Here is a 25815-nt window from a genome sequence, read left to right on the forward strand (position 1 = left end):
AAAATGTAGATTCAGTTAGGTATGGGAGAGAAAAATGAAGTGTTGGCCTAAAGACAAACAAATATATTCAGACTAAATTAACCTAACATCATTTTACACCTGGTCATCCAAGCCAGATTGCATCTCCTAGTTAACAAGAGCTTCATTTTAGCCTCTTGGAGTCAGGAGATTGCAACAATCCAGAAAAAAAAAAAATGGCTTTTGCTCATTTAGGAATGTTTTGACTAACCACAGTTGAGCAATCAGAAAGTCACTTGGTTAAGTAGTAGCTTTGGGCTGGTCCTCGTGCAGTGGTGTTTACAACTAATTGATCACAACCAGTTACAGATTTATTTGTTCCTTTTCCACTCCCACTGCTTCATTTGACTAGCCTTTAATATGAAAAAAGGAGGATTGATTTTCAGTATTGTGACACATTAAGAGATTAATGTCATAATTCTTCAGAAAAATTTTAAAATTAGATTTAAATCCGGAAAGAAAAGCTAGAAAACCTGAACCTAAACCAAGACTGCATCAAATGCGCTGGTGTAAACCTGCCTGTGGGGTTTCCATGCTCTCTTTTAGGTATCTTCCCATTTTTTTTTACTTTGAAATGTTTGTCTAATTTAAAAGATAGATTATTGATAAAAATTAATAAACCAGAGTCTTAATCAGAACTCTATAATATTCTTCTGATTAACCACTGAATGAAATTGCTTCTCCTTTTGCTCACCTCACTCTACCCACCACAGGACAGACAAATTCCAAGTCAGAATCACATCTCACTAGAATCTAGTATTGATGAGCTCCCAAAGTGACAGAAAGGAAAGGGATTTTCCTTCCCTCTTAGTTTAGTCGATCTCTAAGGCAGATGGTTAATTCATTGCACCTGTAACCAATTAGCCATTCAAAACAACTGATTCTTCACAGTAAATTGTTGCTTTGCCAATCTGAGAAGCAGGTGCATATTCAATGGCTAAATTGCCAAGTGGTTGGATACACAAGATGAAATCATCCAAATACAAAATTCTGTTAGATAAATGTGTGGAAAAATATGATCAGTTATAATAATTCCATTCTAAATTAAGAATTTAATTATTTCAAGTTTTGAATCACAGCTCTGAGAATTTTATTTTTTTTGATTCTGATATTTGGCTACTGAATGAAGCAGATGTTTTTTCAATGAAAATTAACTTTTTTAAAAAACGAGACTTAGAATTTTATTTTTCTTCTTTCTAGAAACAATGGGTTTTGATTATAATACACATATTAACACATATTTCATTATATGGTAATCCATTTAATGCATCTGCTTTAAAACGGATACCTTTATGTGGAAGATTTAACTTCCAGCCAAGGTACCTAATTAATTTTATTGAACTCAGTACAGTACAGCAACTCTCATTTTGTAGAATGAAAATATATTTGGTTTATTTTATTACTATAGTGCTAATATTATAACTTCATAGACCTGAACCATTTTATCCTAGAAAATTATTCAATAAAAAATTTCCACCTTTCTCACGTATGTTTTTTGGAATACATGGAAAGGGTCCATTGACACTTTTTCTGGGCAGCCACTTGTCTACACAATCCAATCTAAATTTCCCAAATTCTGTCTTCATTTTCCATCAGAATTGCTTGATGGTAAGTGTATTAGTCCATTTTCACACTACCTGAAGCTGGGTAATTTATAAACAAAGAGGTTTAATTGACTCACAGTTCGTCATGGCTGGGAAGGCCTCCGGAAACGTACAATCATGGTGGAAGGCAAAGGGGAAGCAGGTACCTTCTTCAGAAGACAGCAGGAGAGGAAGAGAGCACAGGGAAACTGCCACTTATAAAACCATCAGATCTTGTGAGAACTCACTCACTATCATGATAACAGCATGGGAAAAACAACCCTTATGATCCAGTCACCTCCCACCAGGACCCTCCCTCAACATGTGGGGATTACAATTCAATATGAGATTTGGGTAGGAACACAGAGCCAAAACGTATCAGTAAGGAATCACTTTCAAGAAGAGTTATCAGACCCTGTTTAGCTGGCACCAGGATCTTATTCATACCTTCCCATCTCAGGAATTGGCCTGGAGGGTATTTATATGGGTAGACCATGGTCACATTCCTGTAACGAATAAGGAATCTTCAAACAGTTCAACCAAAACCCTGTTTGTAGAGGGAGGAGATACCGTATGAAAGGTACCAAACTCTAACTGGATAATTCAGGTAGTATCACTATCCTACTATCCTATCTCAAAACCCAGGATAGACACATGGGAGGCATCTTTAAATTAATCCCTCCCTTTCCACATCTCATATATCTCCAATCATTTGCATACTATTTTCCACGTTTCTGATGTTTTCATTCTTATAGCCATTTCTCTTATGCCTTTTTTTCCCAACTGATTTATTCAAAATATTCACACATCGGCCGGGCGCGGTGGCTCAAGCCTGTAATCCCAGCACTTTGGGAGGCCGAGACGGGCGGATCACGAGGTCAGGAGATCGAGACCATCCTGGCTAACACAGTGAAACCCCGTCTCTTCTAAAAAAAAAAAAAAAAAAAAAAAGTACAAAAAAACTAGCCGGGCGAGGTGGCGGGCGCCTGTAGTCCCAGCTACTCGGGAGGCTGAGACAGGAGAACGGCGTGGACCCGGGAGGCGGAGCTTGCAGTGAGCCGAGATCCAGCCACTGCACTCCAGCCTGGGCAACAGAGCGAGACCATGTCTCAAAAAAAAAAAAAAAAAAAAAAATTCACACATCTCTTTACTTATTTACCCAATACATATGCACCAAGTATCCAGCAGGGCCCAGGAATAAGAAAGAAAATAGTGAATAAGGCAGACATGTTAAAGGTTTTAATGCAGTGGATAGTCTAAGGCAGATATGGACAAACACCTCGATAATAATAATTTTGTCCTAATCCACACCTGAGAATTAGGAAGGTTTCCCGGGATAAGTGAAGGTCAAAACCAAGACTTGGTGCTGAGCCCCTTCTCTAATTAAGCACAGAGATGGGAAATAATTTTCCAGGCAGTGGGAATTCTGTTTCTTGTCTCTTCACTCTCAATACCAACCTCCACAGTGCTTACAAACTTACGTCTTTAAGAATACTTCAGGTCACCGTCATCCTCTCTCTAAAGCTTCCCCATTGTCTGCTGAAGAAATTACAAACCTGAGATTAAATTTCCAGTCTCATTTTTCTTTCAACAAAGAAACTATAGTTCTATTTCACTGTAGTATCAACTCTTTGCTGAACAACAGGAACAGTTAGCCTATTTTCTTTTGTTCTTATTCTAGCAACTTATACTGGAAAATTCCTACTTATCTAAATTTCTGTTAAAATATTATCTTCTCTGAAAGCTTTCCCTTACCCCTCTATTCAGGCTTAATTGCTTATTTTTCTGCTATTCCACATCCTTTGCTCTCTATTATATAGCACCTATTTTATTCTGCTCCATATATTAGTTTTTCTTTATAGGAGAAACTTAGGCTGTACTAGCTATGTAAATACCCCCATCCCACTCCTCTAGGCTTCCTAGTTTCACATCCCATCCTACCAAGACTTCTTCCCTGTGACTTTGCCGCCACAGTGAAAATGAAATTGCCCACAATTTCCTGTCTCCCACCAAGTGGCAGGGAAAACTTGAAACCAGACACCTGCAATGATATTCCTCACTAAGCTACCCTTCAGCATCTAGAGTTTGACCTTGCAGATATGTTCTCTTCTCTTCCCCAGTGCTCTGAGTCTCCTAGCATCTCCTTTTGTTCCCACTCTCTAGTATTTCTGATGAACTCCCACCAAGAATCGCAGCTCCTCTGCCAGAAATGGAAGAAAACATTCCTCCAAATATAATAGTTTTCACAGAGATGGACTTGTCTATAAGAGATTATAGAGTTTTGAAAAAATCCCCCAAAATGCATTTGCTTTTTGAGGTTTAAAGCTCCCTTAGATAAGAAACTCATACCAGGCTAAGGGAAGCTAGGCTTTTTCTAACATTCTTCCGCTGTTAGAAGAATGGTCCCTTAGAAATTCCTTGACATTTAGGATTGTTACTGAGAACCCTCCCCAGGGGTTGCATGGATGCCCTGCATCTCAACCTTGGATAAGGGTGTTAATATTTGAAAATAGCATTTGAGACCAGCCTGAAAAACATAGTGAAACCCTGTCTCTACTAAAAATACAAAAAATTAGCCTGGCGGCGGGCGCCTGTAATCCCAGCTACTCGGGAGGCTGAGGCAGGAGAATCAATTGAACCCGGGAGGCAGAGTTTGCAGTGAGCCGAGATTGCGCCATTGCACTCCAACCTGGTCAAGAAGAGCGAAACTCCATCTCAAAAAAAAAAAATAAAAATAAAATAATAAAATAAAAAGAAAGAAAAGAAAAGAAAATAGCTAACTCCTAGTCATAATATCCCTTTTACAGTTGCCCTGAGGAATATGACATGCCTTTTTGTAACTCAAACCCCTGGGAATTTTGTGACTCTTGATACCCCAAAACCATATGCTCTGGTTACACACATCTTCCTCTGCAACTAGATTATGCCAGATTCTATTTTGCAAGTGCCTTTACCCTATGGAGATCTGCCTATGATGGTGCTTTGTGCACATTAGACACCTAATAAATGCACACTCAATCGAATTGCCCAGGAAAAAGCCATATGGCACAGATGACTAAAAAGTGAACATCCTCTACAACATACAATATTGCCATTTAAGGGGGGAAATCTTGTTAATGTACACGGTGACAAGTTTATGTCCTGAAACATGAGATCTGATTAGCTTTTTATATTTTAGCTCTCATAACTACCAGTTTTATTGCTGGTCATAAAATTATCCAGCTCATTTTGAAATTCAGCTGCAAAACAGGACCCTTCGATCTCCTGTGATTACACCAGTTTATAGGAACATATGACTCCATGTTAAGGGGCTAACTCAAATTAGGGTTTGGGAACCTTAGGAGGTATATTGAAGAAGTCTCATTGGAGATCTTAGGGCCGGGAACTTACTGGGCATATCTGGCAGTGGTAACAGCAAAAAGTGGAGTGTTTTGCTCAGGTAGCATCATGTTGGCTGAGATTTTTTAGTCATGAGAGCAAATCATGGATTCAGTTTTTACTTCTCAGTCTTTGTATCTTAGTATCAGTTTTGTATCTCAGTCTTCGTAATATTGGGCTGTAGCCCTGAACAGTTGTTCACAAATACCTGTCATTCACTAAGAACACGGGGGAACAACTCGAAACAATTTTTTTGATAAATACATGTTGAGCACTTACTAGGGGTTCCAGGGTTATTCTGTAGACAAGAAACTAGCAGCAACACTCTAGTATTGAAATAAAAGGAAAACACAAAGACTTTTAACAGACTGTGGAAGGGCTAACATATCTCAGATCCTCTTCTTGCCTACTTTGCTGCTGTGAGATCTGTGATCCATTTGAGAGAAAATTAAGCACTGGGAGATATTCACAGCCGGGAAACTTCTGGGCAAATGACTGTAGTCCTGATACTCCTACCCTGCACAATATGATTTTATTTGCTTCCTTGCTTATCTATATTTTCAGCATCGCTTCTGCTCAGGATAACAACACTCCAGCTATGTGAAAAATAATATGGACGTTAAGCATTTTTTTCCTCATATAAAGGTAATTACTTTAGGTGTGATTTTATTTTGTTTAATTTAATTTAGACATCCTTCATTCATGTCTTGTATTTTTAGGTATATGATCTATCTCACGGGTAAATCACCAGCAACTCAGGATTACAGAGCAGACACACATGCACACTTGTATGTGCACATATGCGAACATCTGTTGTTTTATCATTGCAAATAGCTCTTGGTTATGCACAACCTGTCCTCTTCCTCATTTTCCCAATTATGCAGGCTTCCCTGCCACATACTTATTAGAAACATTTAGAAATACAAGGGTTTTCATTGGATCTCTCTATGAGATATTCCCTATCATTGATCTGATCAATGACTGTAAGAGAATGCGAAGAGTGTCAGGGGGTCAGGATCATGGACACGTCTTGTAGTTGTAGGAAGGTTGGGAATTGTGGTTAAGGCTAATGTGGATTCTGGGACCTCTAGGCATTGGTCCAGAGGACAGAATCTTCATTGGATTAGTCTACCCACTGACACATAAAGTCATGTGGTAGAAATTTTTCACATTAGCTTAGGTTAAAAAAACAACAACAACAACAAAACAAAACTGCAGCCTTCTTACAGACATAACAGGAAAAGAAATCTCCAATATGTGACTTTTCAAAATTCTGCCCACCCTGCCTTCCTTATTGCACAATCTCTTAAATAAGAGGAAGAGCCTAGTTTTATGCCTTAGTCTAGTTGCTGTAAAATGATAGCTAATTGGAGGAAATGATATTTATTTAACATTTGCTAAATCTGTTAAACAGACCTGTCTGCCATCTTTATGGTGAAATGGTACAAAAACAATGTCATACATTGGTCATGTATCATTGCATCTGGGTTCTTGTCTCCTGTAAATCCTTCCACCCTCTAGTATTCTGTCTTTCTGAGCTTCAAAAAATTACACAAATTTTTATAATTAGAGAACTTCTGGTAGGCCAGGGTCTTCATAAATATACTGAAGTGGACTTATCTTAGGTTTCCTTGCGGAGTTTATTTTCAGACTTCTTGGGCATGAAACAAAAAGAGACAGGAAGTCTCACAGAGAGATTCTGTATCAGACAAAATAGTTTTGAAATATGAACTAGATCACCTCTGTTTTCAAAGGTGGGGAATGTCTATCTCTCTTTTACTTGTTGATTTTCTAGCTTGCAGTAATTGGGAGACCTCCTTATATTTCAAGTCCCTCAGGACTTTTCCTGCTGGGTGAAGAAACTCATGTCAAAATGGACATTTCCTAATAGGAGAGCACTGAACTGTCTATGAAAACACAGATTATAGCTCTATATTTACTGTTATAAAAGCATAAAAGCATGCTTCATGGAGAACCTTGAATTTATATGGAAGGAGAAGAATATATACTTTTCATAAATTTAGTTTTTGCAGTTATCTCCCTTTACCTTTGTAAAGTGGAAAACTAAGCTCCTTTTATATCAACTTGGTATTTATTGACATATTAATACTTAAATTAAACACTAAGAATAGTAACCGAGATGGAGAGAGAGAATGAGAGGGAGACAGACACAGTGAATCAAAATCTTTTCTACCCATGTATATTAATCAAAATATGCTAGGTGTGGTAACAAAAAGTAATCTTGTGGTTTTCCACAGCAATGATTATTGTACAGATAGATTCTGCTATATGTCCAGCATAATCCCTCCCTACTTGCAGTTAGGAGCTTCACCATCCTGTAGCTGCACCATCTGCAACACTGAACTTCCTTGATCAATAAACAAGAACAGACTGTTGGAGGCCTCATCCTACCAGTTCAACGCTATGGCCTGTAAGGGACAAAAACCACTTCTACTGACAGTCTTTGGCTGTCAGAAATTGGCCGCATGGACAAGATTAGATGCAAGAATAAATTTTGTTTATCCTCTCATTTGCCCAGAAAGATAAGTAAAAGAAATATGGGTAAGCACTCCCACTGCCACATTATCTACCTCTGTGTTTCTCAAATTCCATTTTCTTGTCCAGAGCCAGTTTTGTTTTTTTCTTTTAGCTAGTAAGGAGATCAGGGTAGGGAAGTGGAGACATTATCAGGGGAGGGAGCTAGTGGTCTCAAGCAGTTTTTTTATGTGTCAGAAATGGTGGTAGAATTAAAGTCACCAAAAAATCCAAGCCCTTATCTCCACTGCTGTTCAATTTCAGTTCCCTGTGCACATACGCCTCATCATCTGAAACTACAAGGCAAACTCCTTATTATGCTTTATAGGACTACCGGATTCATAGATTTGCATATACAAATATTGTTTAATATTTGCATTTTAATATGTAATCCTCAATTGTTTCTTGAGTAATTACTCTAATATTATCTCTACTATTTTTATTACTATTTCTACTGTTATAATTACTTACTATTAGTCAATATTTATTGATGGTCTACTGAGCTAATCAATTTCAATATGCATAATTTTCAAAACAAATGTACAATGTACATGTAATTATCCCCATTTACTGTAAATAAATTGGACAACAAATTTATAATTTGTTAAATAATGAATCCAGATCTATCTGACTCCAAACTCCGTAATGTTCAACACTACAGGGAACATACAGAGTAATAGGGATTTATTCTCATGCCATCATGTGTAATCAGCTATCTTAACACCTAAGATTCTAGGGTAGCAGGGTAGCTGTGCTAGTTGCTGAAAAAGTTTCACACAGAACTTAACATGTTTTGGGCATTTGATTGTTTAATAACACCAACATATAACACTATTTTTTTAAGTAAGATGAAAATGCACCTTGACTATTTAAATTTAGATCTGTTTTCTAAGTGTCAAAGCAACTTACTGGAAATACATAATTTGCAAATACTGCATCATCACTACATGTTGCCATGAACATCAAGTTGCTTCACTAATTCAAGTGCTGAAATCAATAATTGATTAAAACTCAAAGAGGCTAAGCTTTATCCGTTTATGCCAAATTGGCTGATGATAGCCTGCACATGTAATTACAGGTGTGCGTGTGAGACAAGGTAGATATATATTTTCTCACATTGAAAAATCATGGCTAACTCATAAAATAGATGGAATAGTGCTCATGACTTCCGACACTTTAATGTTTCAGAAAATTCAGTAATTTATCAATTACTTTTTTTTTTTTTTTGAGACAGAGTTTTGCTCTGTCACCCAGGCTAGAGTGCAGTGGCTCAATTTTGGCTCACTGCAGCCTCCACCTCCCAGGTTCAAGCAATTCTCCCACCTCAGCCTCCCAAGTAGCTGGGATTACAGGCACCTGCTAACATGACCAGCTTTTTTTTTTTTTTTTTTTTTAATGTATTTTTAGTAGAGACAGAGTTTCGCCGTGTTGGCCAGGCTGGTCTTGAACTCCTGACCTCAGGTGTCAATTACTTTTAATTGCAAAAACTGCAATTACATTTGCACCAACCTAATATCTCTTGTTTATTCACTGATAATCCCTAGAATCTAGCAAACCAATGTTTGCTGTTGTTTAATATTATGTGAGATTTTGAGTCAATCTGTTATAAAGTGAAAACAAATTTTAGAGTCTATTTACTATAAAGTTAAATTTCATGAAATGTATAACCATCCTTACTTTTTCACTGATCTTTCACTGAACAATCTCTCAATTATCCTTTCTTCTCTGTTGTTTGCATAAAATAAAAATATACAACTCTAAATAAATTATTCATTATTATGATATGTGTCTATAGAGAAAAAATTGAAGTTTAGAAAAGTACGTGTATTTATACCCAGCTCCTTTTCCTAACACATTTGAAATAATATATGAAATATATACACTGCAATAGTATAGAAACATAATAAGGACAAATGAAAGGGAAAAATAAGGTAAATAGAAAATCAGACTCAGGGCAAAGTTACCACAAAATGTACTGGGATTTTTAAAAATGTAAGTTTTGAATTTGACTGTGAGCTTCCTAATAGCCAAAACAAAGTAAAAGATACTATCATTTTATAATTTACTAAGTTTATAAGGAGATGAAATATAATTGGCCAGAAAAAGCCAGATAGACACAGGAATAGAAGTGTTCGCTCATTGGAGATCACGTACTTATTTAAAACATGTTGCCAATAATATTTTTATTATTCTTTTTCATAGAAGAGATTGCTTTCCAGGACATAGAAGAAAATTCTATAGCATCTCATTACTTTAGAATCACATCTCAGTTTTGAAATAAAATCATATTCAAAAATTACCCATAATATACACCAGACTCATTTTTAAATGACATTTGATGGTTTCTGACTCCCAAATCCAACTTCAAAGTCTCTATATATGATAAAGCATATTCAAAAATTGAGTGACAGACTTTGAAGGCCATTTCAAGAAAGTGTTTAGAACTATTGTAAGTGATGTTGATATCATAGGAAGACACATATAGTCTCTTAAGGTGAATATTTGAGGGAGATAATGCTTATTGTTATTATTCATGTGACCAAACAATTATATTCTATTATGATTGTACAATATATGTCAGACCAGGCTAAGCACTCTTTGCATAGTTTCTTCAATAGTGTGGGTTACAAATAATCAGTCCTTGCCTTTGATAAATAGTGTTAGGTTTTTGCATGCTTCTGTGTGCAGATATTTATTCTCCTTTAAATGAAGTAAAAATTCCTTTAGCAAAGAAAACATAATCCTTATTTCTTTTTACCCTTCGCTACTAGCAAGGTTCCTATTAGGTGCCAACAAATACTAATTAGATAAATGAACTCTGCTCTGATTGCCTGAAGTACCAGCAAACAGCCTGGCTCTCCTGTCACATGGCACATGTAGAAGTGGCCTCACAACATATTTCCACATAGTTTTTCTTGAAAAGGCAGCAAGTTAATAAAAAAGAGATGTGAAATATATGAAATATTTTATAATGCCCTTCTTCTATGACTTGGGTAAATGCTAATCTGAGATTCTGTAATCTGCACGACTGGTATAAGTGACGGAACACATAATTTTCTGCTATTATTTTCTCAGGCTATTAAGCTCTGCCCAACCTTTTAAGTATATTGAATTGGAAGATCATGTTCCCACTATTTCAGGAAATTGGTAGTGTCACAGCCTGATAACTTGAGAAAATAGTGTTATTTTAGACCAGAGGTAAAAAGAAGAAATGGCAACAAAGAAACTATGTAACGCCTCAGACTGGAAATAGTAAATACTTGCCCCCGTGATGTAAAATTTTGTCAATGTGAGAAAAGCAGCACAAATAATATCCTTGTGACTTATTTAACTATTGAGCTTTCTTTATAGGTCTCTTATTTATATGAGCAACTGTAAATGTTAACCCTTTGGTTTTTTTCATAAATGAACAGTTTCCTCTGGTGGCAGGGGTTGGGGACTGGAACGGCTCTGTTGACAATGGAAGTCTGCATTGAGATCATTTAGAAAATAAGTGCAATGGGATAGGTGAAGGCCTAGTTAATGAAGACAATTTAATAAAAACCCAAAGGAATGTATTACATAAACAGGTTTTATTATAGAAAAATGGAATGTGCTGGAAGAGTGATTTTTAGACTGGTGATCTTTCAGAGGAAAAAGAGTGAGTACAAACTTTGCAACCTGTTGGCTCTTCCTAATTAGAGGTGTGACTAGAAGGGAGATGGTAAAGCAGTCTCCAAAGAAGTGCTGATTTCCTAGCAACCATGGCTCCAGTGGCTTAACTAGATTTTAAATGCAAACAATCAACCTCAGTACTAAGTCTGAAAGGGATGTTAAGTAAATATCATGGGGAAACTGCAATTCTTCCAAAGAAATGCTCTTCTGAGGCTGTGGGCTGCACTACCAGTCTTTAAAGCCCTTCACTGTGCTCAGGTGCCTGCAATGGGCTCTAAGTCAGCATTAAGTTACATTATGCCTAGACCGTCCCTAATACACCAATGACCCTACTTACTTCCTGCCTGAACACAAGGCTACATGTGGCACAAACAGACTACAGAATCGAGGTGGCTTAAACCTGATGTGGGTCTACAAGAATTTTTTTCTGCTTTGTATTTTGCAGCTTATTTTATTTGATTGTGAGTATATTCTTTATAAGCTATTTTTTCATAAATTTTCCGTTTTGTTCTGTAATATCTTTTCCATTTTCCAAAACACTACCTCAAAAGAGTCACTCAATCTAAAATTCCATATGATGTTCTTAAAATATCATAACACTTAAACACAGCATATGTTTTCAAAACACATGTCATTCATACAAATTGTTAAATAGAAAATTGATTTGAGCAGAAATTAAAAATGGGTCAATAAGAGCACCTCTAGAACCTCTTACTTACTTGCATAATATGCCCCAATACTTTATGGGCACATATGACATTTCCAGAAACATGGCTAGAAAGCAATTGATTATCTGAGCTAGTTCTCTTGCAGAAGAGGTCTCTGACTGTCCTCAAGGTAAAACTGGAAGACAATCAAAGCCATGGAATAGACCCAGGAGTCTTCAATCTGAATGCACGATGGATACTAACCATTCAACACAGAAGACAGGTCACAGAAGAAGTAGTACATTATCCTGTTGCAGGGTGGGTAAGAAGGCTCTTTTAGTAAACTTTTCTTATTAAACTTTTTATTTTGAGATGATTGTAGATTCACTTACAGGTTTAAAAAATATAATAAGAGAGATCCTATATATCCCTTGTCCAGTTTCTTCATTTGAAGGGACTTTTAAACTTTGGTGTACTCAGTACAACCAGGAGCCATCAGTAGAGTTATAATCAAGTAAGTCAGCCTCCAGAAGAGCTCTCCATTTTAACAGTTCCACATATGAGCTTTGTTTGCACGAAATGGTAACTAGCACTCTTGGGAGAGTACTGTTAACAGGTAATTCACCAGAGCGCTCTACTGAAAAGGTCTGACCAGTAGATTCAGGAGGGCAGGTCTCCGACAGTCAAGAGGGGACTCTTGTCCTTTCTTTTTTCAGATGTGAATTAAATGATTTTGGGGGCTTAGTGGGCATTAATAAACTATAATCTTTGGTGATGTTGGATAAAGTGGTTTGGCTAAACCACTTTAATTCTTAAATTCTTCTACTGCGGGTAGGATTCCCTTTGAATACATGATTGTAAAATTAGAGATCATTAGGCAGGATATTTATTAAGAAGAGCTCGGGATCAAAACATATGGAAGGGAAGGGAAGTGAGGGAGGAAGGAAAAGAAGCGTCATTAGACAATGAAGAAAATTGGGCTGCATGCAGATCTAACAAAGTCCACACCCAACATGGAGGGCCCCTTCAAAGTTGTTTTGCCTGCACTGAGGATGCCAGACCTTTATGTTTTGCATTGCCCAGTCATTGGATGCGAGCTGTTTGTTAGAAGGCAATGTGATCTTGGACAAAAGAGCTCTTTCCAGCCCAAGGCAATTTACAGAAAGAATCAAAAGCTGAAGTCTGTCAGATAGTATTGCTCCCAGAAGCTATAGAAAATAACGCCTCATTTCTAATGGAGAAGCCAGGCAATACATAACAGCATCCACTATATTTCATCCATTGTACTGCTCAGTTCTATTCCTTTACATATGTTCTGACTTGGAATGACAAGAGTTATAGTTATGATGAGCTTTTTTGTTTTAACTGGCTTTGACTTATAGGAAGAAGATTTATGGGATGAATTAAGCCCATGCAACTGTAGATGATCTTAGGGCTATAATTAGTCCTCAGCATCTCTCTCCTTTATCCAGAGGGGAAAAAATCAAACCAGTGTATTTTTCTAAATTTTTCTTATCTTCAACTAGCACCTCACCTGGTCTTTGGGTCTGTGGTCACCATGTGCCTCCAAGACTGCAGCTGCTGTACTTGTCCATGCAAGTGGATCGCTTGGGAGCCAAACACAGAATGCTGTTTCGTAACTGGAAAACATCAGCCTTACTTCCCCCTGATGATCAGAGTCCATTCCCTGCTGGGATTGTGACTCTTTGTGTGTCCTGCTTATCCCTTGTCCAAAGGACTTCAAGGTGACCAGGAGAAAACCACAGCTTATATGCAATAGGACTCTTGCTATGTCCATGGTGAAAGTGTTCTCCCTTTGGGTATCAGGAGTTTTAAATCTGCAAAACAGGGCCAGGTGTGGTGGCTCACGCCTGTAATCCCAGCACTTTGGGAGGCCGAGGGAGGTGAATCATGAGGTCAAGAGACGGAGACCATCCTGGCCAACATGGTGAAGCCCCATCTCTACTAAAAATACAAAAATTATCTGGGCATGGTGTTGTGTACCTGTAGTCCCAGCTACTCAGGAGGCTGAGACAGGAGAATCGCTTGAACCCAGAAGGTGGAGGTTGCAGTGAGCCGAAATTGTACCACTGCACTTCAGCCTGGTGACAGAGCGAGACTCTGTCTCAAAAAAAAAAAAAAAAAAAAAAAAAAATCTGCAAAACAGAGTTGTGTGCAAAGAAAGCACAAAATTTCCATAAAGCAAAATTAGAAGTGATTAAAAAAAAAATGTGTGCAGACAGAAACACAAACAGAAGTGATATTAAAGATGGCCACCCTTGCTTCAATCCCTTGATTCTCAAACTCATGTATTCCACCTATTAGGGACAAGAAACTATGTAAATGACATCTATCTACTCACGTAGAGATTGGCAAACTATGGCAAATAGGACAAATCCATCCTGTTGCCTGTTTATATAAACAGAGTTTTACTGGAACACAGTTATAACCATTCATTTATATATTATTTAAAGCTGTTTTCACACTAAAATTGCAGAGTTGAGTAGCTTCCACAGAGATCATACGGCCTGAAAACCGAAAACAATGTTTATCTCACTCTTTACAGAAAGTTTGCCAACTTTTGATGTTATGTGTATATTGCATCCCGGAAAGTAGTGCCCCGTCTTTGAAAGGAATCATCTCCAAGCTAGCACCTCAGTTTACCTGCACCAGTCCGTTCTGTTGCTCTATCACTCTGATAGCTTCTGGGTGGTGTAGTGTGGAGTGTGGCTAGAGGATTGCATGGTCATGTGCTCACTCCTACACTCTATTTCTGCAAAGTGGGTGTCTTGATCTGACATATTGAGTGACATCCTATTTCAGTGAATCACTTTGTAAACCCTTGGTTAGTGGTGCAAGTTGACATCCTGCAGTCAGAAAAGGCAAACTCATACACAGAAAATATACTAATTATTGGGAAAATGAATTGTTGACATTGGAGGGTAAAAGGGGTCAAATGTAGTCAACTTGCCACAAAGTGTCTGGTTGGTTTTCTTGAGGATGCTGCTGCATTAGGGATAGATTATTTGTCTCTGTTGCTGACAGATTGAAGGTTCAGTAGCGCCAGTAGATAGATAAGTCTTGATGAGTTTGAGCCCATGTTCTTCAGTCCATGCAGAGCTCCCATCCCTCTCACATGGCTATTTCCTTTTTGTGTCCTTTGTGCAAGCACTGGAGTGGCCAATGACAGAGGCCGACTGACATTAATTGGCTAGATCATTTTATCTATTTGGATGTTTAGTGTCTCTTTCATAATGACAGCTTTTTGGTAATATTAGCATGTAATATAAAAATGCTGACGTTTTATGTCCACTATGCAAGGTACATCTGTGTGCCTCTATTCCATTACTCATTGTCCCCTAGCTTCCATTTTTTTCTTCTTTTAGACCCTGGCCATCTAGCCAAGCCATTTATTCCTGCTCATGAATCTCTATGTATTCTTGCTTTGGGCTGCTTCTCTTTCCTCATAAAATGGATGAATAGGTATATCAAATGCAGCCTGCCCATTAACTTTCCCTCACCATTGGATCTTTGATGCCTCACCCTCCCACCACCCCCGACCCCTTGAGTGAGACAGTAGCATAATCATGGTCTATTTTTGGCTTGACTAACAAGACAACATATTTGTAAATAAAGCATTGCTTTATTCCTCCTCCAAATTCCTGTGTGGCCATAATGAAAGCAGAATCAAAGGCTCTGGTACAAAAGCGAATGACATAGTGGTGGGGGGTGGAGGTGGAGTGAATGGTTTGGGGAGAGATAGAGGGGGTATCTAAGTCATCTGCTTAAGATACAAGCTTAAATCATGTTTTTGGGCAATACTTATGCATTATGATAGATATTCTACTTCCATATTACAGTAGATTTCTGATGGGCCTACTTATCTTAATTCTGGATCTAGCTTCTGAGGAAAACTCTTGACCACATGATTATTTGATGAACCACAGTGAACCATTCTATCTTTACCAGTGTCCAGTAACAAAAAGGAGAAACTGTTCAAAAGGCATATAATTATCTGTAAAGCTCCAGAATAAACTAGATTATGTTTCTTCTACTGAGAGGTACCAAATGCTTCTTATGTGTTTTCCTACCACAGATATCTCCAAGACAGTATAAGGCCCAAGAGGCAGAGAGGCTTGTACTGCAGTATGGCCCCGCTACAGACCTTTCCTTCTCTGAAACTACCTACATCATACTTTAAATGGGCAGAGCAGTTTGTTTGTGTGTGTCTTTTATAACTGCCTCAGTGTTATTGTGAAAATTGAAATGTTTGATATGTAAAAGTGATTTACTGGCCGGGCACGGTGGCTTACGCCTGTAATCCCAGCACTTTGGGAGACTGAGGCAGGTGGATCATGAGGTAAGAAGTTCGAGGCCAGCCTGACCAACATGGTGAAACCTTGTCTCTACTAAATATACAAAAAAATTAGCCAGGCTTGGTGGCGGGCACCTGTAATCCCAGCTACTCAGGAAGCCGAGGCAGGAGAATTGCTTGAACCCGGGAGGCAGAGGTTGCAGTGAGCTGAGATCATGCCACTGCACTCCAGCCTGGGCAACAGAGCAAGACTCCATCTCAAAAAAAACGGGATTTAATGTAGTAATATGTTTTAATTCAAACATATTTAATTCAAAAAATACCTAACTTATTACTATATATTTTTCTGACTTTGATGTGATATGTGAAGTTTTATCCTTCATTATAATTGTGATATGATGCTAAGTTACATGAACATATGTTCTTCATTCAACAACTTCCCATAGCTCAGAGACTAGAGTTTAGTAAGTACTCATTAAATATTTGTTGATTAATGAATAAAATTCCCACCCATAATAATCAATAATCAATATCAACAATAACAATAATCAATTCACAGATAGAGTTGAGTCTTACTACATGTAAGAACTACATGAGTTGCTGTGACAATATACTAACCATCATATTGACTCCAGAGGGAACTTGGTATTAGAGACATAGTATCTTAGGGCTGGAAGGGGCTTTCTCATTCAATTTAGTCACCTTTTACAAATGAAATAGAGGCTCAGAAATGGATAGGAACATGTCTGAAATCATGTCCAACTGGTTTCATAGCTACATCATAATCTAAACTTCTCAACAACCCTCATAAACATTGTTTCCATTATACCATTCTATATGTCATTATTTCATTCTTCTGTTTTCTACAGAAGTAAAATGTTTTCCAGGACAATATAAGATCTTAAAATTTTTTCCATTAAAAACACACATTAAAGCTTATTAACCTAATTTTCAAATTTGGAATATGGTGGAAGGAAGACTATTAACAGTCATTTTGATATAAAGGAGTAAGGGGAAAAAAGTTTTAAAAACTAACATCATGTTCTTGCAGTATTGAATACAATTTCATGTTACTTCTGTTTTCAGATACCATTCTTATTTCCAAACCAGTACACAGCAAAAGACACATAATTTGTTAATTCATTTTTCTTTCTCCTCCCCTAATTCCACCAATTTCAGCTTTCTCATATGAAATAAGTATACACTGTATCTCATATGAAATATGATTTATCTTTTCCAATTTCCAAATAATGATTAACAAAAGCATGTATCTAAGGCCTGATCTGAACTTAACAGAAAAAATCACCATAATCAGTTTTACATGTTATAAAAAATGTTTCAAATGCTATTAAGAATATTTGATCTTTAAACACTTAGGTAATTTCTAAAAAGATTTTTCCCACTGATTATTTAGACAGAATGTTAGAAGACCTTAGAGGAGATATCAAAATCAGATGAATAGTGATATGAGGTCATATCTACTTAATGCACTAATAAAGGAAATGAGAAATGAGAAAACCTGAAATATACACATATAAGGCTGTCACAACAACACAAAAGTAATAATCAAAGTATTTTCTGTGGCATTTGAAAGCCAACAAAAAGTGCAAGGTATTGAGAATGAGCAAAAAGGTGGTTTTCTTGAAAAATTTTGACCAAAGATTTGAAGAAAATTAAGTTAACAAAGATCTTAAAATAATAATACAGTGGGAGAGCTTTTATAGATGACTCTTCCCAAAAATGATTTTTTTTTTCACCATTTCAAGCAGTAAAAAAATATTTTTGGATGGAAAAAATAGAACCGAGCAATAGAATTCTCCACATAATCATGTCACAGAACTGCCCCCAAATAGGTCAAATATACCTTGGCTTATGTTCTAGAATTTTTGAGATCATTAACTTAATGTGCTTAAGTGCCTTAAAAAAGAAATTGATTATTTTCTACATTTCCATTTAAGGTTATATTCTGATTTCAGTCTTTTTAGATTGATGAACCCCTATTTGCTATATACTATGGATATCTTTTAATATTATAAAGTAATATATCCAGCATGAATAAGGAATGTTTACAAATGGAATAGGGTCATACAGTTTTATTAAAATGAAGTGATTTTGCTTCTAAATGCTAACCATTAGGAGCATAACCAATATGTTGGGCAGAATATGTTTTAATGTATACTCAAATAGATTTGGTATTCTTACTTTTTAATAAATTGCCTTTGTAACACAGAGAACTCTTCTCTTACTCAGAGAAACTGGAAGTTTGTGATCTTGATGTTCTGCTCAAGCATTCTAAGAGAATTGACAATTTTCATCAGTATCCAAGCTACTTTAACAAAATTCACCATCCTTTATATCTCCACATCTAATTATTAAGCGTCAATCATAACTGACAGTAGGACAACAAAGCCACACAATTACACAGAAGGCTATACTTTCAAATGTCATTCTAAATTTATAAAATTGGAGTTTTACAGTCCTCTTATGAAAATGTCAAAAAGCACCGATCATAATTTTTTCTCTAAGTGGTAAATACAACAAATTCACATCCTTAATGCATTCATCTTTCATTCTTACAAACAATGATAAAAATCCTAGAGTTGAATTCCTGTCTTTTTATTTATTGAGGTGAAGATGCTTATTTCATATCTATCGAACATCTCAACACCTACAAAAAGTGACAAGTGTTAAATCATGTTGTGTTGTTGACTTATACAATTAATTTATTATCGTAACAAAATATTAAAATGTTATAGAAGAAATTAAAGATAAAAATCTAGCCCACTCCCAAGCTTAGGCTGCCTAATTCCTATCCTCAAAAGTGATTTGGTTAAACGAAAAGATAAATTTATTATTAATCATTTTGGCTGATCCTTTCAGACATAGTCTATGAAATTATATATATGTATATATATAATTTATGGTTGTGTTTATATATAAATACATACAAACATATATATGAACACACTAGATCAAAAAATAAATCCTGCTCTGCAATGTTTTCTGATTTTAATATTTACATATAATCTTACTGTATTTTATTTGTACATATCATACTGACTCATTCCTCTAAGTAACTGCATAATAGTCTAATGTATGTTAGTTTTGATATTAGAAAACAATACTCCATATTGTTTGAGCTATACCTTTGATCATGTATCTTTTAATACCTCTGTGAATGCATCTGTAGGATAAGTTCTTAGTTGGGAAATTTCTGTGGCTAAGCATTTATTTGTTTATAATTTAAATTAGTCAATTCAACATTATATTAACATTATATTAGCTAATTATGGTATATTTTTAATATAGTCTACATATTATGCTTTTTGTTGTTGTTGTTGTTGTTGAGACAGAGTCTCACTCTGTAACCCAGGCTGGAGTGCAGTGGCACGATCTTGGCTCACTGCACCCCCTGCCTCCCAGGTTCATGCCATTCTCCTGCCTCAGCCTCCCAAGTAGCCAGGATTACAGATGCTCACCACTATGCCTGACTAATTTTTGTATTTTTAGTAGAGATGGGGTTTTACCATGTTGGCCAGGCTGGTCTCGAACTCCTGATCTCAGGTGATCCGCCCGCCTCAGCCTCCCAAAGTGCTAGGATTACAGACGTGAGCCACTGCACCTGGCCATATTATATATTTTAAAAGTTTAAAGTTAATCAACAATGGAACACAAGATAAATAATCATTTTATAAAACAAAAATCTCAAACCCTAAACAGAGAAAATGATTTGGGAAAATAGTTGATAGCCAACATTGAAATTAAATTTTTAAAGAGCACAACCTAATGAGAATAGCAATCACTATTTTGTAAAATTTAAAATGAAAATAAAACTAGAACTTGAGTTATATCAAGATATATCAAGATAATTGTTAGAAAAACATCTATAATGGATGTGGTAATTTTCAGTATTTGGAAAGCTATGAAAATTATTTTATGCCAAATGAAATAACATATATGTCATCAATGCAGACAGTAATTCGCCAAACATTTGAATGATTCATGTTTAAAACTATTGAAATGGAAAAATTTCTTGAAAATGTGAAAAACTTTTCAATTTCAATGATTTTAACATGATAATGTGAAGTAAATCTAGAACAAAGCTGATAGATACCTCCTAATTTCTAACCATTTTTGCTGATATAGAACAAACATATATTTCAGTAACATATTCTGTTTTCACCTTCACTCTTTTACTGGCTAATGTAGGCAAGGGAGACTTACTTCGGATGTTTGAAAATTATCATCACTATAATTAATTATTTTTCCATATATATAAGGAAATGGAATAGTATGTCAATTGGAAGAATTTAAGATCTAGAGTACACGGCACTAGGCTAGTTGCTGTGTAGTAGTCAACATTTTTATAAACAGGGTCAACATTTATTAGATCTCCAATTTCCCAAATGGGGAGACTCAGGTGTATATAGAACTTGGACTTCAATATATATAGAAAGTACAGCTATGTTCAACTCTTCTAAAAAAAGAAAGAAAAAATGTATAATACATAATCTTCCAGAAAGGTTTTCAATATTTTTTCCTTTAACAGATAGATCTAAAAATATTCTTTGAGATCTCCTTATCTAATTTCTTTGAGAATGTAGGTTTTATTTCAAAATGCCCTTCCAATAATCAAATATTAACTTTAGCGTATGTTGTTTTATATGTATTTATTATCACAAGAACATAACGAAGGAAGAACCACTTAAATCTCTCTCCTCCGTGTACATATATTCAGCAAGTTTCTAACATTTATAAGGATTGCATTTAGCGTGAAGATTATGATCATCTTAGATTATCAGCATCTGCCTGGTTCCAAAAAAAGTCGCAGCAATAATACCTAAAACAGTATTCATAAAAAAGATTACTATCTCTTAATAAAACATAAAACATTTTTTCCAGGGCTTTCATTATCAGTTCTTGAATGATTTAGTGCCCCTGCTTTTTATTCTGACACATATCTGCACTGCTTTCACTCATCACTTCACCAAGATTAAATTGAATGCATACACTACATGGATCATTGTACATTAGGAACAATACGTTGGTCAACATTTGAGTCTGTGCCTAGTATTGTGCCAGGTTCTACAGTGCATACAGAGAAATATGGTCCATCATTTCTAGGAGCTTCCAAACTATCTTGGGATTAATGACCAACAAAGAAAAGCCCAGACAGCAATAATAAATGACATATGACAAATGAAGACAAAGGCAATAGAAGTACTATAGATTTCTTTTTTTTTTTTTTTTTGAGACGGCGTCTCGCTCTGTCACCCAGGCTGGAGTGCAGTGCTGCGATCTCCGCTCACTGCAGCCTCTGCCTCCTGGGTTCAAGCAATTATCCTGCCTCAGCCTCCCGAGTAGCTGGGACTACAGGCGCCCGCCGCCCCACCGGCTAATTTTCTTGTATTTTTAGTAGAGACGGGGTTTCACCATATTGGCCAGGATAGTCTTGATCTCCTGACCTCGTGATCCGCCCACCTCGGCCTCCCAAAGTGCTGGGATTACAGGTGTGAGCCACCGCGCCGGGACAGAAGCGCTATAGAATTTAAGGAGAAGGGGTAGTCATTGTTTCACAGAACAATTTATCTAGAACCGACCCTTGAAAATCAATGGGATTCAGACTTAGAGAGAAAAAAAATTTTTTTTAGGTGTGGGTAATTGTGTGAATAAAGGAAGGTAGACTCTGTAAGGCACATTGTAGGGGACAGGTTTAGGAACATTGAACAGATCCATCTGGCTAAAATAGACCTTAAGAGAAAAAGATTGTATGATATATCCGTGGAAAACTGTTGGACTCTAGGTCATTTTAGACTATAGGGACATTCTAGCCCATAGGGACTTGTAATACAAGTCTAAAGAAAAAGTACCTTATGTTATGGGAAGAGATAAAATCTTGAAAGGTTTTTATTTTAGGTGTTAATGTGTTGAATGGGCTTTATAAACATTAATCTAGGTATGGGAAGTAATAAGGGATTGTGAGATGCACAATACTAATAACTAAAATTTAATCAGCACTTACTGCATAATAGGCACTATGCTAGAAGACCAACATGGATAGTTTCATGTTTACATATCCTTAAAGATTTATACTATAATTATTCCCTCTTACAGGGGAGAACATAAAGCTAAGATAGATTCAAATTTTTTCCAAGGATCCCCAAGGTAGCCCATTTCTGAGCTAGAATTTAAATATAGGCAGTAAGTCTTTAAATGAGTTCTGGAGTCAAAGAAGCGAGTTAATAAGTTATTAGAAGTAGTCTTTTGTGACAAATTGCTCCACAATTTGGAGCAATTTGTATAAATAAAGAGGAATGAAAGGGTGTTAAAGACAATGTGAAGGAAAGATTAGTTCAAATTGTGTTGTGAAAGGGCAATGCATTAAAGGGATAGAATTTTTAAAGTTGAGGATGCATTAGCATCACATGCATTTTCTGTCAAACTTGCTTCCCCCTTTTCCTGAATTACATGGTCATGCTAACAATAACCAGTTATCCTAGATTGGTTTGAAAGAAAATTCAAAATGAAAACAATTTCCAGATATCTAAGAATAAGCTCATTTTCTCAGATTGCTCTGTTGGTAATGGTTTGGTTTTGTGTGAATAATTTATCTCCAATAGGTATTCGGTAGAAATAATACAAACCAGTTTTACAAATAGGCCCCTTAAGAAAATGTTAGCATCGTTCTTACCTATTTTTCCTAAAGTCATCTTTCCATCTGATTATTTTTCTTCAGTTTCTTTTGTAGTAAACACAAAGGTAGTAAGGAAAAACTGCTCAGGTAAATTTTTGTAAATTCTTCTGAAACAGATTCCTATGGAAAAGTAACAGTAACAATGAGCTCATTATCTAATTTTTGTCAGAGCTCATCTGTTTTCTTTAGAGATATACTTATTGAATAGCTTCTCTTAAATAAGACCTAACTAAAAATATGAATATGTAAACTTGAAGTAGACATGTGAAAATCATTAAACATGGCAAACATTTTTCTGCCTTGAAGTCAATTGTGAGGGCATATAGTGTGTTTGATAAATATTTATTGTTGAATGAGCAATTTGACATTAACTTGGAGGTAAGTTCCAACTCTTTTCCATACATATTTTAAGTGAATTTATGTAAGATTTATTTTAGATAATCAGATAAACATAATTTTCTCCAACAACATTTAATTAGAAAGTCAGGAGCATGTACTCATCTGCTTCAGACCTTGAAATAGCTCTGCATTTCACTATAAGATCAAAGCTTCCAGAATAGTCTTATATGACCTGGCACCTGTTACCGCTATGATCTCACCTCTCTCCCTCTCACTCACTCTGCCCCAGTCCCACTGGCCTCTTTGCTATTCCTCAAACAAAGTGCCATCTTATGTTCAGACAGTAATACTGTCCAGAATTTTAATCAAAACTTCCACATTAATTCTCTCTTCTTCAAGCATTCTCCAGAAGACATCGATAAGGCCAACTCTGACCATCCTTTTTACCATATGATTCCCCAAACTATTTCCAATACTTCTCATATTGCTCCACTTGTTTATGGTTTGATAAGTATTGTCTTCTAACGTAGTAGAAAACTTACATACCATATCTTAATAAAATTGTATGGTGCTACTAAAATGGCAAGCAAGAATGCTTGTTTGCTTTGTTCAATGTTGAATCCCAAGCATCTAGTAGGCTTTGAATTAATATTTGTTGAATGAAAACATGAACGAATGAGAGCATTTTTACATTCTCCAATCACAATTAATCTCTAACTAGCCACCTTGTGTGTCAGACCTGCAGAGTAAAGAACAATAATTTCTTCTAATTTGACAGTCTTTTACCAGAGAAACATCAATAAATATAATTCTGCCAAGTAATATTTTTGCTAAGTGGTTAAAGCAATTTTGAAGGAAATACTGTGTGTTATTGTTGAAGTCTGATGAGTGTTACTTTATAAAGTGTCAATTAAGTAAGATGAAGTAGTCACCCTTTTGAGATCCACAATCCTATTATCTTTGGTAAGAGTAGATGCCAAAGAGTGTGTCTCTGAGACAGAGAGGACCAACATAATTATCTGAACTTAAATGTCCTTTGAAACTATGTCTGTCTCTACTTTGAATAAAACTCCTCAATGGCTGGACACTAATAAATATTTGTTGATACAAGAAAGCATTTCAAAAGTACCTTTTCTCTAGCATCCATGTAAGTAACAAGCATTCAAACTTGAGCTGCTGAGATTTAGGAATATCTCTGGTGGCTTTATTTTTCTCTTCTAACCAATGACAAATTTTGGCTACATGACTTCAGAGCCTCTTTTCTATCAATTGTCTATGATTTTAACATTTCTACTAGATTAGCTATTTCCTTAGATAAAATAACACTGAGAGAAAGATTAATGGTTGTTGTTTTCTTGTACCCCGATGAAAACCCCATCGTCTCAGCCCAAAATCTCCTTAAGCTGATAAGCAACTTCAGCAAAGTCTCAGGATACAAAATCAATGTGCAGAAATCACAAGTATTCCTATACACCAATAACAGACAGAGAGCCAAATCATGACTGAACTCCCATTCACAATTGCTTCAAAGAGAATAAAATACCTAGGAATCCAACTTACAAGGGATGTGAAGGACCTCTTCAAGGAGAACTACAAACCACTGCTCAACGAAATAAAAGAGGACACAAACAAACGGAAGAACATGCCATGCTCATAGATAGGAAGAATCAATATCATGAAAATGGCCATACTGCCCAAGGTAATTTATAGATTCAGTGCCAGCCCCATCAAGATACCAATGACTTTCTTCATAGAATTGGCAAAAACTAAAGTTCATATGGATCCAAAAAAGAGCGCTCATTGCCAAGACAAAAGAACAAAGCTGGAGGCATCACACTACCTGACTTCAAACTATACTACAAGGCTACAGTAACCAAAACAACATGGTACTGGTACCAAAACAGAGATAGTGACCAATGGAACAGAACAGAGCCCTCAGAAATAATACCACACATCTACAACCATATCTGATCTTTGACAAACCTGACAAAAACAAGAAATGCAGAAACGATTCCCTATTTAATAAATGGTGCTGGGAGAACTGGCTAGCCATATGTAGAAAGCTGAAACTAGATCCTTTCCTTACACCTTATACAAAATTTAATTCCAGATGGATTAAAGACTTAAATATTAGTCCTAAAACCATAAAAATCCTAGAAGAAAACCTACACAATACCATTCAGGCCATAGGCATGGGCAAGGACTTCATGACTAAAACACCAAAAGCAATGGCAACAAAAGCCAAAATTGATAAATGGGATCTAATTAAACTAAAGAGCTTCTGCACAGCAAAAGAAACTACCATCAGAGTGAACAGGCTACCTACAGAATGGGAAAAAATTTTTACAATGTACCCATCTGACAAAGGGCTAATATCCGGAATCTACAAAAAACTTAAATTTAGAAGAAAAAATCAAACAACCCCAGCAAAAAAGTGGGCAAAGGATATCAACAGACACTTCTCAAAAGATGACATTTATGCAGCCAACAGATACATGAAAAAATGCTCATCATCACTAGCCATCAGGGAAATGCAATTCAAAACCACAATGAGATACTATCTCACACCAGTTAGAATGGCAATCATAAAAAGTCGGGAAACAGCAGGTGCTGGAGAGGATGTGGAGAAATAGGAAAGCTTTTACACTGTTG

The 25815-nt window shown here is 36.2% G+C and overlaps 1 long non-coding RNA gene across 1 annotated transcript; it reads right to left on the reverse strand.

The window, feature by feature from the left end:
• Positions 1-1886: 1886 nt before the first annotated feature.
• On the reverse strand, positions 1887-24573 carry LOC103881549. The gene is made up of 3 exons (XR_002520253.1): positions 22822-24573; positions 3083-3140; positions 1887-2148 (listed from the first exon to the last, which is right to left on the reverse strand). It is a non-coding gene; the product is annotated as an uncharacterized LOC103881549 (long non-coding RNA).
• Positions 24574-25815: the final 1242 nt, after the last annotated feature.

This window comes from Papio anubis, chromosome 2 (genome assembly GCF_008728515.1).
Source record: "Papio anubis isolate 15944 chromosome 2, Panubis1.0, whole genome shotgun sequence".
In the NCBI taxonomy this organism is placed as follows: domain Eukaryota; kingdom Metazoa; phylum Chordata; class Mammalia; order Primates; family Cercopithecidae; genus Papio; species Papio anubis.